Source organism: Malania oleifera, chromosome 2 (assembly GCF_029873635.1).
Source record: "Malania oleifera isolate guangnan ecotype guangnan chromosome 2, ASM2987363v1, whole genome shotgun sequence".
Lineage (NCBI taxonomy): Eukaryota > Viridiplantae > Streptophyta > Magnoliopsida > Santalales > Ximeniaceae > Malania > Malania oleifera.
Genome location: NC_080418.1, coordinates 33,446,195 through 33,462,888, shown reverse-complemented (window position 1 = coordinate 33,462,888; position 16,694 = coordinate 33,446,195).

The window sequence follows — 16,694 nt, the reverse complement described above, 5'->3', positions numbered from 1 at the left end:
AATAACATGATTTCTAAACCATAGCACTCGGATAGATATTACAAATATTACAAACAAATGTTACAAATATCTCATATAGATATTACAGACATATATTACTGATATTTCAGATAGATATTACAGATATTTCATAAAGAAATTACAGATAACACAGAGAGATATTACAGATATTTCTGATAGAAATTTCAGATATTACAGCTCAGATTTATAGTGTTATGGTTGTTTTGAAATCATGTTAAATCAGTAAGATAATTACACATTATTAGATCCTTGAGGATATTACAAATAGATACAGACAGTAGAGCATGGTACCGTTGCTATTACAGATAGAGTGCAACCACATAACTCAGATAGTATGTGGATTCCATTTAACCGTGCCAGTAGAGATTGCAGTCTCCCTAGCAAACTGGGTTGAGGTGGCCGGTTAGATGAGATAGATATGGTGATTGCCTGGAGAGATTGTAGTGGTACAATTTAGCGGATGTTAGAGGTATATATTGACTTGCCTAGTAGGCCAACCAGAGTAAGTCCAGCCTACGGGCTGCACAACCCTGTCATCAAGGGTTAAATCATGACATATAGATCCCAGGGTATTAGCAGAAGTTCCTACGTACAGATATATCACACAAAAGTAGTTATATTATAATATTAGCAGTACGTATGATTAGAAAACTCAAATACACAGTTGTATTTTAAATTATATTACGAGAGTTTTGTACAGTATACCAGCATATTTGTTTTATAGTATCAGTATTGTATCTGTATATTAAATGTGTAACTCAGCTGCCACACACTAGTAATAGTGTATATTAAATGTGTAACTTAGCTGCCACACACTAGTAATAGCATATTTCTTCTTACTGAGTAGAGGACTATTGTCGCTGCCCTTACTAGAAGGGTAGGTATTTTATGATACCAGTGGTTTGGGATAGATTCCAGGTTTTGGTGATGTCACTGGGTATTTTGTAATATTTACATACACTACGTGATTTATAGTTTTCTGGTATTGTAAATAATAGTTTACCGTTTCTTGTATATCGCTGCTTAGGAATGTATGACGTATAGAGTTTCCTCGGTGCTCCTTTGAGTTTGAGATATTTTCAGTAGTATCTCAGACAAATGATATTTACGTTATATATATATATAGTTGGAAAAAAAATGTTATATAAGTTGCAGGACATTATAGTTTCTTTTCCCTTAGTACCTGAAGTACTATCCTCAAATGTTCCTCTAGGATCTTTGAATATACCAGTATATCATCGATAAACACTACCACAAATTGATCTAAATACTGGTGGAATACCCAGTTTATCAGATCCATAAATACTGCAAGAGCATTTGTCAATCCAAACAGCATAACTAAAAATTCGTAATGGCCATACAGAGTCCTGAATTTGAAACATCCTCTGCTCTAACCTTTACCTGATGATAACTAGACCGTAGATCTATCTTCGAGAAAACTTGTGTCCCCTGTAGCTAATCAAACAAATCATCGATGCAGGGAAGCGGGTATTTATTCTTGATAGTCACTTTGTTAATTTCTCGGTAGTCGATGAACATTCTCATCAACCCATCTTTTTTATTCACAAATAATACCGGCGCTCCCCAGGGCGACACGCTGGGCCAAATAAATCCCATGTCTAACAATTCCTACAACTGATCTTTCAATTCCTTTAATTCTACCGGTGCTATTCTGTACGGCGCTTCCGAAATCGGTGCTGTCCCTGGCACTAGATCAATAGAAAACTCTACCTCACGATAAGGAGGTAGTCCCAAAAATTCATTGGGAAAAACATCAGGAAAATCCCTCATTATCGGGATATCCTCTAGTCTCAACTCCCCTTATGATGTCTCCTTTACACAGGCTACAAACACTTGACAACCCTCAAATAACAATCGCCTCGTTGAATGGAAGATAACGACTGTGGTGGGGTACGAACACAAGACCCCACAAACTTGTACTTCTGTCCCCCCAGAGGTTTGAACACTACCTCCCTCTGATGACAATCTATACTGGCATAGTGAGTAGCTAGTTAGTCCATACCCAATATCACCTTAAAATCATGCATGTCCAAGACCACCATATCAGCTAATAAAATCCTTCCCTAAATGTATATCGAACAGCTACCAAGTACTCTATCACATATCCCCACAGCCCCTGTTGGCGTAGCCACAACGAATAGACACCCAACTACTGTGTTTATGACCTACAAAATTTAACAAAATCCCGGGCGATAAAAGAATGAGTCGCCCTTGAATCAAATAAAGCACTAGCTGTAAATGATAGAATTGAAACTATACTTGTCACAACATTTCCTGCTGCCTCTACATCCCCCGATGTTAGCACGTGGACTCGAGTTGGGGCAATATTCCTCTCTTATCCACCTTGAGGTGCTTAATGACCTCCTTGGTGTGGTATATAAGTTGGCGCAGCAACTGGTGGTGCACGACAGTCCCTCGCTATATGCCCAGGCTACTAGCATCGATAACATATCACCTTGCTAACTCAACATTCTCTCAGGTGTTTCCTGAAGCATATAGGACAAGAAGGAAGCATATGACTGCCTTGTACAACCCGTTATCTTACTATATGTCTTCGTCCACCCCTGCTATCCTGCCTCCTCCAAGGCCCTCGGCTAGACCCTACCTAAACATTTGAAGGCGTGGGCCTCTTCCCTTGACTCTATGCTGTGGTGCCTCTCTGAAGGCCACCTTCAATGACTATAGCTCTATCTACCACCTCTGCAAATGCCTATGCTTTAAAGCCTATAACATGCTCAAACAAACTCTACCTTAGACCCTCCTCAAATTTTCTCACCTTCCTCTCCTCATCAGGTACCAAATACGGAGCAAATCGAAAGAGCTTAATAAATCTCGCTGCATACTATTGTACTGTCATTGGTCCCTGCATTAGATGCAGAAACTCCACTGCCTTTGCACTCCTGACAATAGTAGGAAAATATCTCTCAAAAAAGATCTCCCTAAAGCGGCTCCACATCACTGCTACAGGGTTCGGTCTCTACTCCTCCAATAATTTTGCTAATCTCCACCAGCGCTTTGTCTCTCCAATCAGTTTAAATGTCGCAAATAAGACTTTCTGCTCATCTGTAGATGGAAGAACTGCCATCATATCCTCTATGTCTTGGACCCAATTCTCATCCACAAGTGGGTCAGCTCCTCCAGAGAACGATGGAGGTCTCATCCATGTGAACTACTCAATTGTGCAGCTTCGCCCTCCTGAACTCCTAACCATCTTTGACATCACCTGCTGGGTGACACTACGTAATACAACATCAGGGTCTCCTCCACCTATACTGGGAGGCCTTGCATCATCCCCTCCAGCCTGTGCACTACTATTCCTTAGATCCATCCTGCAAAGGATATAAAACCGTTTTAGAACTCTATTATCATAACTCGCTAACACACCCAGCATACTTAAATCCATGAAATATTATGCTACAAACATTTTTCTTAACACTCTTAATACCCATTTAAGATTCAATCCTACCACTCAGAAACATGATTCGACAATAGTATCTATGGTTTTTTAGAAGTCGTCACCCCAGGAAAAACACAAAAACAACCACAAAACTCCTGCTTCCAGGTCGCAAGACATAACCTTAAATTCTAATCTCATCCTTCAACAACAATTGATTCATATCTCATCAATATCCATTCCTATACTCTGCTACTGTATTTCATTGCTAACTAATGTCTATAGAACCTAGCAAACCAGGCTTTGATACCAAACTGTGATGCCTTGATTTTTCATACAATTTTTTTCCCATGTAAATATCATATATAACCATAAACCGGCCACGTCAACCACCGATACCATAATACATAACCCAACCCAAAAGTGGGTATCGGGCATACAATCATACTCATATACATAATCCTAATAGCGGATGCCATTTAATTTATATATAGACATACCACATCGAATACACATACCAAAGTACCACCATTCATAAATACAAGTCCAACACAAAAAATTTAGGAGAATCAAACCTCCCTAGCATAAAATACTCACCCTATCTACCCAGGGTATCTACTCCCCTTTATCTCAGAGCTCTATCACCAGGTCTATCTCAGTTCCCTGAAATATTTAAATAATTGGGTAAGACACATTTCAGTAAGATGAAATAAATTATCTACAGTGTGTGGAAGTATGAGACTCATTATATTATAACATATATTCATTTTAGTGATAATATCTATTGAGAAAATATACCAATTCCATAATTATAATCATATAGATATAAAACGCAAGCTTTCATAAGCTTGCAACTGATACTTATCAGAGCCCTCACCTTACTCTTTAAGCCCTCAGGCGGTGTGTTTTACTTCGCTTTAATTATTTATTGACTCACGCAATTTCATTTCTCATTTTCTTTCTTGTTTCCATTCTCATTTCATTTCAATTTCCATCTCCATATCAAGCTCATGAGTGTCACTAGTTACCAAAACATTCGTGTTTGTATTCATGGCTGCCTTGAGGATATCTTTCCACGTTATGCTTCCACCTATGAATAGGGTTGTGTGGCCTGAAGGCTGGACCTAACTGCGGTTGGCCGACCCAGTTAGGTCAAATATCATCATATATTCCGTATTTATAGTATGAATGGCCGGCCAATAGCCCTAATCCAGACTCAGGGGGCACAACAACTCTACTATACAGTTTAGTCGACTATCACGCCACATGCTCCACGAGCCCGCGTGGTTGCATTAACACCACTAGCAATGGTACCGTGCTCAATATTCGTACCCATTATTAGGGTTTCCATATCCATCCCTCTGGGTTATCACTGCCATATACTAGCAATCATTATGTGGTATTGGCATTTCATCAATCACATGTCTTTATTCATATTTTAGAATTTCACATTTCAATTCACATCATTTAGTATTCATATTGCAAAATTTTGCATTGTGATCTTTACATTTCACTAATTCACATTTCTCATAATCTTATTTCTATATTCACATTTCTCATATTCATATTGCAGAATTAACATTGTAATATTTTCATTTCACATATTCACAATTTCATATTCTTATACCAGTATTCACATATCATTATTCTCTTTGCAGTATTATCATTACAATGTTCATATTTTCAATATTCACTGTTCATTTCATCATTTCAACAGTATTTCATCAGTTCGATACTCAATCATCTCATAAATACATATATACCTCTCAATACACATAATTCAAATTTATCCATAAAACATTTTCATATCTCAGAAGATATACATTTTTCAGTGTATTCTTTTTTCATCATTTTTATCCATTTAAAATCTCTTATTTGAATTCACATTTTTAGGGTAAATCATTTAACCCAATTTAAAATCCACTCTACCTAAGATGCAGAGAATCTTTCCAAGAACCTCGTGGCGGCTCCCGATTATCAATCCGGGCCTTAATAAAGCCGGAAACAAAGAGAGAAGTGAGGAGAGAGTCATGGGTCTAGAGAGAGAGAGAGAGAGAGAGAGAATGTTGCTGAAAAATGAGGGTTTCACCCTTTATAGGCCAGCATTCAACGACGAATTCAAGTGGTTCGTCGACGAATACATGAAGACACTTCATCGATGAAGAGGCTATTTCATCAACGAACCTGAAATTTTCCTAAACTCTTAAAACTCTCGGTAATCTCTCGTCGACGAGGCACGTGTTGCTCCTAGACGAAATCTATAGGACATTCGTTGACAAAGACCCTGAGTTCGTCGACGAAGTCCTGTTTTCCTCCCTTTTTTAAATTCCCTTTTTCCTTCTCTTTCACTTCTTTTATTACTTTATTAATTTTGTTTCCCCAGGTCTCTACAAGGGGAGCATCTTAAACTAAACTCTTATCTTGTTATGCTCACTAGTATTTTAGGCTTAGATGTGTTTTGAAATTACTGTGGCATGTGCTTGATTGTTATGTTATTATTGAATTTCGTAAGCGAAAAATATAATACTTGCCATATAGTCTTTGTTTTTGCCATATGATCTTGCATGTGATTGTTAAATCTTTAGGATCATTGTGGTTGTATTTTTCTGGTTATATTTTAGTCTGTGCTTAATTGATAAACTAGAAAAATTTTGCTTACATGATCTTTAAAGTCTTCTTTTTAGCAAGCAACCCCCAGTACTTTTTACAAACATCAAAGGGGGATATATACTATTTGACAAGAAATATTCTCAAAACTTAAAATTTTTATGTCTTGTCTTATTACTTATATATTTATATATATGTTCTTAAAATTGCATAACTGGTTTAGTAACTTCACATGAAAATGCATGCGAACTAGTTAGATTGTTTTTATACTCAAACCTTCTGTTTGCTTTCATATGTCGTATGCTTTGAACTAAAATCTTTTATAGGTCTTATGAAATATTTGAACTGAAATGGTTTGTGGATAATTCTAGTCGGACTATGTTTTTCATATCATTTAAATCTTTCAATGAATAGTTATATTGTTTTATGTACTCAAATTGCTATATTTTTCAAAAACAGTTGTATTTTTTTCATGCCCTTTTGTTGATGACAAAAGGGGGAGATGTGTTAAGAGCAAAATTAGTCCTTTCTCCCTGAACTTCTGTTATTCACTTTGAAAATGGTTGCTGCACTTAAATGAACAACTTGAATCATTATGAAGTCTTTATGCTTGTATTTGAACTTTATTGAATATCATTTTGTATTTGTGCATATTGGTAGGGGGTGTAATGCCCCGAACCCTTAAACCCGGGTCCAGCGTGTTGTACCTGATAATATCCTGATAGATCATAATCTATAACATACGCAGCAGAAAACAAACATCATAATCTCCATCTAACATAATACCAGAGTTTACTAATTCTAATTACCAACCATAATAAATTGATTATCCACCTGTATTCAAATATATACATGTCTCCAAAACATTATCCACTAATACCAGTATATTTCACAACCATCCATATCTTATAAAACTTAAAACATAAATCATAAAACATAAAATATACATATCAAAATTACATAAAAACATATCATTTTCTCTTTCTATTTACCAAAAATGCTATAAAATCTCGAGCTCTCTAAGCTCGATCTCGAGGAACTCCTAAAAAAGATAATTTCATATTCGGGTGAGACACATCTCAGTAAGGGAAGAAACAATATATTAAACTCAGCGTGTAGCCATCATGAGATTATACATATCATTTTATAATATTTGCAAATCATTAACATAACACTGAAAATTATTTTCTAAACCTAACAATCACATGCAAAGGTTTACCCACGAGATTACCCAAGGATAGGGGTGATTACCCGCCTATACAAGTAGCACCCCTCTGCTCTGATACATTTAACAACCCGAAGGTCACGATTTAAGCATACCAGGGCACTCACCTTACTCAGTAAGCCCTTAAGTGTTAAATAGATCTTGTACTCATGCATTTAACAATAGTTTACTAGCAAAGGCCCTAAGGATAGGGAATTCTACCCGCCCATACAAGTAGGTTCCCTCTACCCTAGTACGTTATGCAGCTACTTCCACATCTGAAACTACTAGTGCACTCACCTTACTCAGCAAGCCCTCAGGTGAAGAGTGCGCCCCGCCCAAACGTAACATGTTTTACATACATAAATACTTCTAATATCATAATACATCATTCTTTCCATTATTATTCAATCATTCACATTCTTTCATAACTTACATTTCCTTGTGTTTCACTTTAAGTGACTCTTTCTTATTTGAATCATTCACATTTCACATTTCATTTCATTGCATTGTCATTCCTTGTCATTTCATTTCATAAAACATTTTCATTTCATTCATTTGTACTATAGCCGCTCTTTAGCCCTCATTTGTTAGTCCATATAGAAATGCGCTAGAATCTAACACAGCTCCTTTTAACTGTCATCAGTTAGTTCACATAGAAATGAGCTAAATCTGCTAACCTGACTTTCAGCTGTCGTACCTTTACATGGTTGCATTTAACATACACAGACAACATTATCCATATCATATTTTATTCTCATTACTTTACTTACTTAGCCTACATCTCATACATTTAACATATAATTTGCACAGATTCTCATGCCACACAATTTAGTAGTAAAATTCATACATATTTATCATAAAATAAGCCAACCCACATTTAACATTTATATGCTCAAAATACATTTCATTTCTTATTTAATTCATCGGAAATTTTTTTTCACTTTCATTCGTTCACTTTCACATATACATAACTATATCGACAATCCTAGGCTCAGAAAACATAAATTTCATGGCTGGCATTTTAAACCCACATAAAAACATATATACATAAATAACACATAATTAATTTTAATTCATGAAAAAAAACTTGATTTAATATATAAATTTTCCCCTTACTTGATTTCTTGAACTACGCCAACATGGATCCCTAAAAATATCTGCGACGCTCATCCGGACCCTGAATAAAAAATTCCTAACTCCAATAAATTATTCTTCAATAAAATATTATTTTAATACTCCCTAGGGTCATAAATTCTAAATAATACATATACCCTTAAATTTAGCCAAATTGCCAAATTTCTCAAATCCCACTCTCGCTTTGGAGTAGGGCCAAGAAAATTTCAATTGAAAAATTACCCACCCCAAAATGATGACAACGACGATTAGGACCCTGTGATGGTGTCTGATCGTCGATTCAACAGAAAAATTGAGAAAACGGGAAAAAATTACCTTTCTCGAGGAGTAGTGCCTAAGCCGTTCCCATGACAAATCTGCTCCAGTAGAAATGTCGGTGGCGGAGCAAGGAATCCAACGACATCTTCCGTTTCCCGATCCGACGCAAACCCGTCGAAAAATTGAGAGAATGAGAGACGGAGACAAACGCGCAAGAAATTTAAAAAAAATTTTTACAGCGGGGGGGGGGGGTTGCGTGCAGCCTCTGTTCTTCTTCTCCTTCTTCTTTCTTCTTCTTCTTTCTTCTCCTTTCTTCTTTTACTTTATATATATAATAACTTAATATATATGTATATATATATAAATATATCTATATATAAATATTCTCTTATTTCAATTATTATTATTAATATTATTATTATTATTATTTTTTTTAAATCCAATGTAAACATATTTAATTTAATAACTAATTATTTAATTAATATTAATTTAATTTAATTTCTTTAATTTTAATTTTTTTTCTTTTTCCCACGCCATTCCTTTTATTTATTTATTTGTTATTTTATTTATTTATTTTTTTCTAATTATTTTAATCATTTTAATTTTTCGAGTCTTTACAGGGGGAGCCTTGTTAGGCGAACCCACATTTTGCTCATGTGTTTGTGATCATCAAAAGGGGGAGATTGTTGACTTTTTGGGTCCGTCTCCTGCTTTGATTATAACAAACCATAGTATCTCATCTGTGTGCTTTGAGTATTTGAACATGTTTATTTTTCTAAGCATGAATGACAGATGTGAAATGGAAGCTAAGAAGCAGTTAACCGAGCATACCCCGGTGTCTTCCATGGAATTGCAAAGGAGCAGTGCATGAAGACCGATTTTGTTTTAAGTTGTATTTTTATTTTATATATTTATTTTAATTCGGGTCTGTAATAATTTATGGTCTGTAATAATCTGCATATCTTGCATAATACGTATTTATGCTCATGATACGTTAGTCTGACCATAGGAAACCACAAGACCTTAGGGATCCCCCAGATTTTTGGTACTAAATTAAAAAGCCTAAACCTTAATCGACCCTAGGTCTCTGCACATTCACTTTGAAAAATCCCCTCTATAATACAAATCATAATTATGCAATCAGGGGAAAATCATATTTAAAAATAGGACCTAATATTAAAATTAAGAGGGATTCAGGCGACCAAACCAGACACGTTAAAATTGCCTCGGTCGACCGAATGGTTGAAAAGTCAAAAGGTTGACTTGGGTTGGGCGACCAAACCAAATTGAATTGAGTGTCCTCGGTCGACCGAACATGTAATACTGATTTTTCTACCTTCCTCGGGTGCCCGAACTTTATGTTCAAATTAACTTCGGGTGACCGAATCCTCAAGTTCGGTGGACCAAACTTAGAACCAGGCGACCAAACTTAGAACCAGGCGACTGAACTTCGAGTAGTTTGGAAATCGCCTTGGTTTAGCCACTCTAAATTCTCACCAGGCACCCAAACTTCAAAATTACACTTTTCATCATGTGTCTGTTCGGGTGACCGAACCCAAGGTTCAAGCGACCGAAACTCTCGAGTTAGCCAAATTTTATCGTTGGTTATAAAGGTTAAATCAGGGTTATTTAGGTTAAATATGTTTTAAACAAATTTAAATATTACCTTTATGTCCCCACCGGTCAAAATTTTGAGTATGACTATATATATGGATTCATTTGGAAAAATTAGTGAGGATTAGGAAGATCATTAGCCAACAAAATTCTCTAAAATTCTTTTTATTCATACTACTCATTTTGAACAAATTCTTTCAAATCTTTCAAAATATTTTTGCTTACTCTCCTTACTCTTTGATTTGAAAAACTCTTCTCGAGGAGAATCATTTGTTCATACTCCTTTTTTTTTGGCAAATCGATTTCCACTTGAAAGGGAGTTTGAACTTTCGAGTATTGTGCATATTTCCATCCATTTTCAAGCATACAACTCTCATCTTGTATAATCTTTTGAAAATTATTTTTTGAGAGTTAGCTTAGAGAATTTTTCCCATAGTATTTTATGTTGATAAATATATATATATATATATATATATATATATATATATAACACCTAAATAAATATTATTGTAAAAAAAGAAAACTCCTGCAATGAATTGATGTTAAATATATATATAAAACATGTATAAGTATTATCATAAAAAGAAAGAAAATCCTACAATAAAAAAAAAAATAACATTGGATACATATATATATATATACATAAACTCAATCATTCAATGGGCGCAACACATACAATTAAAAAAAAATTAAAATTTTGAAACTCAAATAAAACCAAAATGAATATATATATATATATATATATACCTGTGCATGCTCAGTGTGTGTATGTATGTGGGTGTGTGGGTGAAGTGGGTTTAAACTCTGTGTGTGTGTGTGTACTGTATGGCTGTGTGCAGTGGGTCGTGCTTGTTGTGTGTGTGAGCGTGTGCATGTTTCCGGCATGCAGAGAAGCTCACCGGAGTTGGGTTGTGGTGGTGCCGGAGCTGCGAACAGAGAGTGGTCGTGGAGCGTTGCCGTGAAGGGTGATGCAGAAGCTGGGTCGCGTGAGGCCGTGCCTGAGGTGAGGAGGTTGTGATGGTGATGATGATGGCAGTGTTTGCCAGCGAAGGAGATTCCAAAGATGAGGAGCTGGTATGACTGGAGAAGCCGAGGGGGGGGGGGGGGGGGGGTGCAGTGCAAGATGATAGAGAGAGAGTGGGGGAGAGCAGCGTGAGGGAGATGGGCATCAGCTAGGTTTTTTTTTTGTTGTCCCCCCACCCCTCGGCTTCTTCCTGTTCTTTTCTCTTCTTTTATAAGCCAAAACAAAACCCTAAAATCCATCTATTCTTTTTTCTGTCATTTTTTTTTTTTTGTATTTTATGGTAATAATAATAATGATGATGATGATAGTAATAATAGTAATAATAACAATACTAATATTACTAAAAATAATAATAATAATAATAATAATAATAATAATAATAATAATAAAATGATAATAATAACAATAATAATAATACTAAATAATAATATCAATAATAATAATAATAATAATAATAATAAAACTTTTGTTGTATTTGATCCGGGTAAAAATATGGTGTCTACAATGATCATATCAGAAGCTGCTACTTTAAAAATCTGATAAGCTCGCAAATACCAAGAAGAAAATTCTCAATAGACACCGCAATTTTAACCAGGTTTTTCTAAAAAGACTGTGCACAATAAAAAGCCGATTTTGTACCTCAGGAATAGGAGGATCCAATTGAGTCCTGAATATTCAATAATGAGTTCCGGTTATTGTAAATGGAGATCTAGTTTTAATTGTGTCAGTTATTTTTAAAAAGTCCCGATATTTTTTTAATGGAGTCTTGGTGTTTTAGTTGAAGAGTCCCAATTCCTTTGGAGTCCTTGCATTTTTTTTTTTTTAAGCATTCTTTGGGCCTTACTTAAGTCAATTTAGAAGCAAAAAAATAAAAAAAGAGAAAATAATAAATAAATAAAAAAAAAAGTGGGGGAGCTAAGTTTTTGGCGAATATGCTTCAATGTAAGGGAGGGGCGGCAGTTAAGGCAATCGGTCTCTCTTTTCTTTTCTTGTCTATACTTGCAAACACACACAAAAAGGACACCCAAGAGAGGGCGCGGCTGGGAGCCTCGAGACACGCACAACTCTTCTATTCTCTCAATCACGCCTTCTTCCTCCTTACCTCTTCCCTCACACCAGCCACCATCCCGGAGACAACACTCGGCTGCCGGAAGGCCACCCTCACTCTCACTCGCCCTCTCACAGCAGCATCAGCCTCACATCCCGTCCACTCTCTCACCCAAACACTCCACCCTTCCAAGACAGCAGAACTCTCCGGTCATCCTCACCGGCAGACAACGGCCAGCGCACCAACCTCACCCACCGACGAGGAGCTCATACACACAGCCCCATCCTGCAGCCCAGCACGGCGTCACCGTCGCTCACTCCCGTCGCCACACGCCTTCCGGCCCGTACCCTCACAGCTCCGACCATCCTTCTAGTAGCAGCAGTCTCCTACTCCGGCCGCTAGCCTCTCCTCACGGCAGTCACCAGACGTCTTGCCGAACTGCTTTCCTTACAGCATTTTCGTTTCTCGACTACTGAATCAGATCTTCCCCAATTGGCCAAATCGAGTTCGGCAGTCAACCCTTCTCACCTGCTCCGAGTTTGCACCGTCCTGTATCAGCAACAGAACTCAGTCCCCCCTGCTGTGAGTTCCCTACATGCACAGCACCCACATGCACGTGTGATTTTTTTTTTTTTAAATTGTATTATTGTTGTAATATTTGTTCTAATAACTAATATCGATGTTTATATATTTTTTGTATTTATTGTGAGATATTAAATGATTATTATTATTCTTGTAGAATTTTTATTGTTGGAATTTGTTTTGATATTTAAGTTTAAATTCTTTTTGTATTTTTTATATATGTATTAAATGATTAATAATATTATTGTAGAATTTTCTTGTTAAGTTTAAATTTTTAGTGTTGTAGGATTTTTAATGTTTGTTAGTTTGTATTCATGTTTGTGTTTTGGTTGTACATATTATTTAATGATCATTATTATTATTATAAAATTGTTATGGTTAAAACTTTTTTAATATTTAAGTTTATATTTTTATTATATTTAGTGTATGTATTAAATTTCATATTAATTTTTAGGGTTTCCTCATTTTGATTTTCGGGTTTTCCATGTTATCTTGTATTGATTTCCATAGTTCAATTTATTTCTGTATTATTGTTGCATATTAGTTTTTATAGTTTCCTTATTGTTACACATCGATTTCCTTTTAGGATTTGATTACCTATATATTATTGTGTATTATTGTTTATGACAGGATTGACGTTGTATAGTGTTTGTATTATTATTAATATTATGATAATATTCTAGTAGTATTATTATTAGTATTGAAGTGTCATGATATGTATATATTGTTAATATTATTACTATAGCGGTACTATAATATGTTATTAGTACTTTAACATTTTCTTTATTTACTTGTTATATTATCTTATTTGATACTTACGGAAAACTATAAAAAAAAATCATAAAAAGAGAAAATTAGGAGAAAATTCTTTTTTTAAATTTACTTACGCTATTTTCTTTTATTGTCTTTTTGTTTTTTAATTGCTCAAAGTTTAGGAGATATGAAAAAAAAATTACAAAAAAATTAGAAAAATAAAAAAATATCGAAAAAAATATTTTTGAGACCTAAAAATGAATTTTGGTAACTTTTCATCCCGAATTAGATCTGAAACCTCCCAAAATAGTATTTTCCTACTTAGAAAAACCCTATAAAATTTCAAAACGTTGGAAGTATATTTCATAACATATTTTCTCGATTTTCTGATCCCCATGATTGCAACAAAAGGGTACGAACTTTTTTTAAGCTTTTGCGCACCCCGGTTCTGAGGGAATATTTATATTAAATATATATTGTGAATATATGTTGTATGTACATTAGTCTCGTAATTTTTCAAAGGGAGTAAGATAGAAGACTATTAAGTCTATTTTGGGATAGTTTTCGATTAATTAGGTACCATTTGTAAGAACGGGTGTGTAAGGGGTGCTCATACTTTCCCCTCGCATAACCAAACTCCTAATCCCTATTTTGGTTACGTAGACCGATTCTACCTTTAATTGGGTAGTAATCAAGTGTTCTAACCATATTAAAATGATAGTGGCGACTCTAACCATTCCTATTTTTCCTAAAAATTAAACAATACATTTTTTTCATTCGCCACCTCAGGGCACTCTCGCACTTGGGACATTGCGACAGCTTGACGACTCCGCTGAAGACTTTAGAGAGTCGAACCAATAATTAATTATGAATTATCCCAAAATTCAAATTTAATAAATCTTTTTATTACTCTATTATATTTTGTAAATAATATACTTCCATATTTGAAAATTTGGTTTGTCAAAATTATAATATGTTTGACTTGGTATGGATATATATATATATATATATATATATATATATATATATATATATATATGTTTCCCTGTTTGTAAATATCCTTGAGTTAATGTGAATATTCATAAATATCCTTGAGATCATGTGAATATTTAGTTTCCATATATGTGAATATCCTTGATTTAATGTGAATATTTGTTACTATATTTGTAAATATTATGGATTTAATGTGAATATTTATTTCCATATTTGTGAATATCCTTGATTTAATGTGAATATTTGTTACTATATCTGTGAATATTTTGGATTTAATATGAATGTTTAGTTTCCATATTTTTAGTATCTTTGATTTAATGTGAATATTTGTTACTATATTTGTAAATGTTTTGGATTTAATGTGAATATTTAGTTTCCATATTTGAAAATATCCCGATTTAATGAGAATATTTGTTTCCATATCTTTGAATAAGTATGTGAATTAATTGTGAATATTTGTTTGAATAAACATGTAAATATATTTCATTAATTGTGAATAATTGTTTCCATCCTTTTTTGAACAAGCATGTGGATGAATGTGGGGTAGATGAATTAGGCTAAAAGGATGAGTTCACACACTCTCGCACACTTTATGCTTGGGCTTTCCCTGCTAGGATTAGATAGGAGTGTAATAGTGTCATTCCCTTTGTGGTAGAGCTTGATGGGACCCATAAACCACTCTGCTCAGTGTGGACTTTGTCCAGACCCTTGTGGGGGAGGATTGAAATCCAATCTGGGGATTTGTCATCAATAGAAGTTAGAGCTTAACCACACATACTTGACCACATGAATTTCATTCCTTAGGATAGAGCCTTGAAGAAACCTGCAAATAAATAGATCTACCTTGGGTTGGGACAGGAGCCAGATCCTTCTCCACATGATTTAATCTAGTCTTTCGTATATATGTTTTGAAACACTCTGTGTTATGACATGCATTCTGCATCCATATTAGGCATCCATATTACTTAGCCAATATTCTAGAAAAAAACCTGATTATATTAATGAAAGATTCAGATTTCACCACCAAAGATACCTTGTACCCAAAAATGGAAAATGGATCAATCCTACAAAAGGAGACAAAATTTGAAAGAAAAATCATTCAATTAATTGAAAGATTTTCAAAATATTGTTGTAGGAGGGAAAGCACAATGAGGGCTTACCTAAAAGGAAACAATGAAAAATTGTAAGTTTAGATACTGCCTAAATAAGCTGGGGCCTAACCCTAATCTGCAATAGAAGGACCTCCCTAGTGTATGCTTGTAGGTTTTCCCCAGCAGGCCTGAGCCCACACTAAGCCCAATAGTCGATACCATGGACCCCCAAAGCCTAATAGTGAGACCACGACACTTTCAAAGATAAAGCACTCGGCCTAAGCATTTTAAAAAAACGGGTTGGTCCAATTTCTTTTTAAAACAAACCCAGACCCAAACTTTTTATGAAAAAACAACTAGGCCCAGGCCTAATTTTCAAAAGCCAAACCTAAACCATAACATGATCCTTCGTAGAACCTTGGGAACATGGACCATCATCGGGGAAAGGAATAATTGGGGAAGGAATTGAATGCTCGATAGATAGAGTCAAATTTTTGGGGTCATTAGTGGAAAATAAATGTCCATCAAGGATTGGTTTAATCTCGGAGTTTTTCATTAGTTGATTAGGTTTTTCCCAAAATTCTAGCAAAGTAGTTATTCAGGTTGCATTGCATTTATGCATTTCATGCATAATTTCACGCATTACCATGCATGCATAGTCATCTCCAATGGGTCAGTAATCGAATTCCAATTGTTTGTAAAGCCGGTGTGCCAAGGTGGAAAAGTTAAAGATCCGGGGTTCCATCATTGAGCAGAGCAAGATGATCTATCTACGTCCTTGTAATTCCAAGAGAAAGGTTAAGATCATGGGAACGTGTTGCCTAATCATTGTAGGAATGTAGTAAATGCCATCGGGTTAGAAGATTAATTGGTATTCAACTTTAGAAGTAGGCTCACTTGATATAGAAGTGATGGAGAGTTAATCATGTGTTTGATTACCTAAGGGT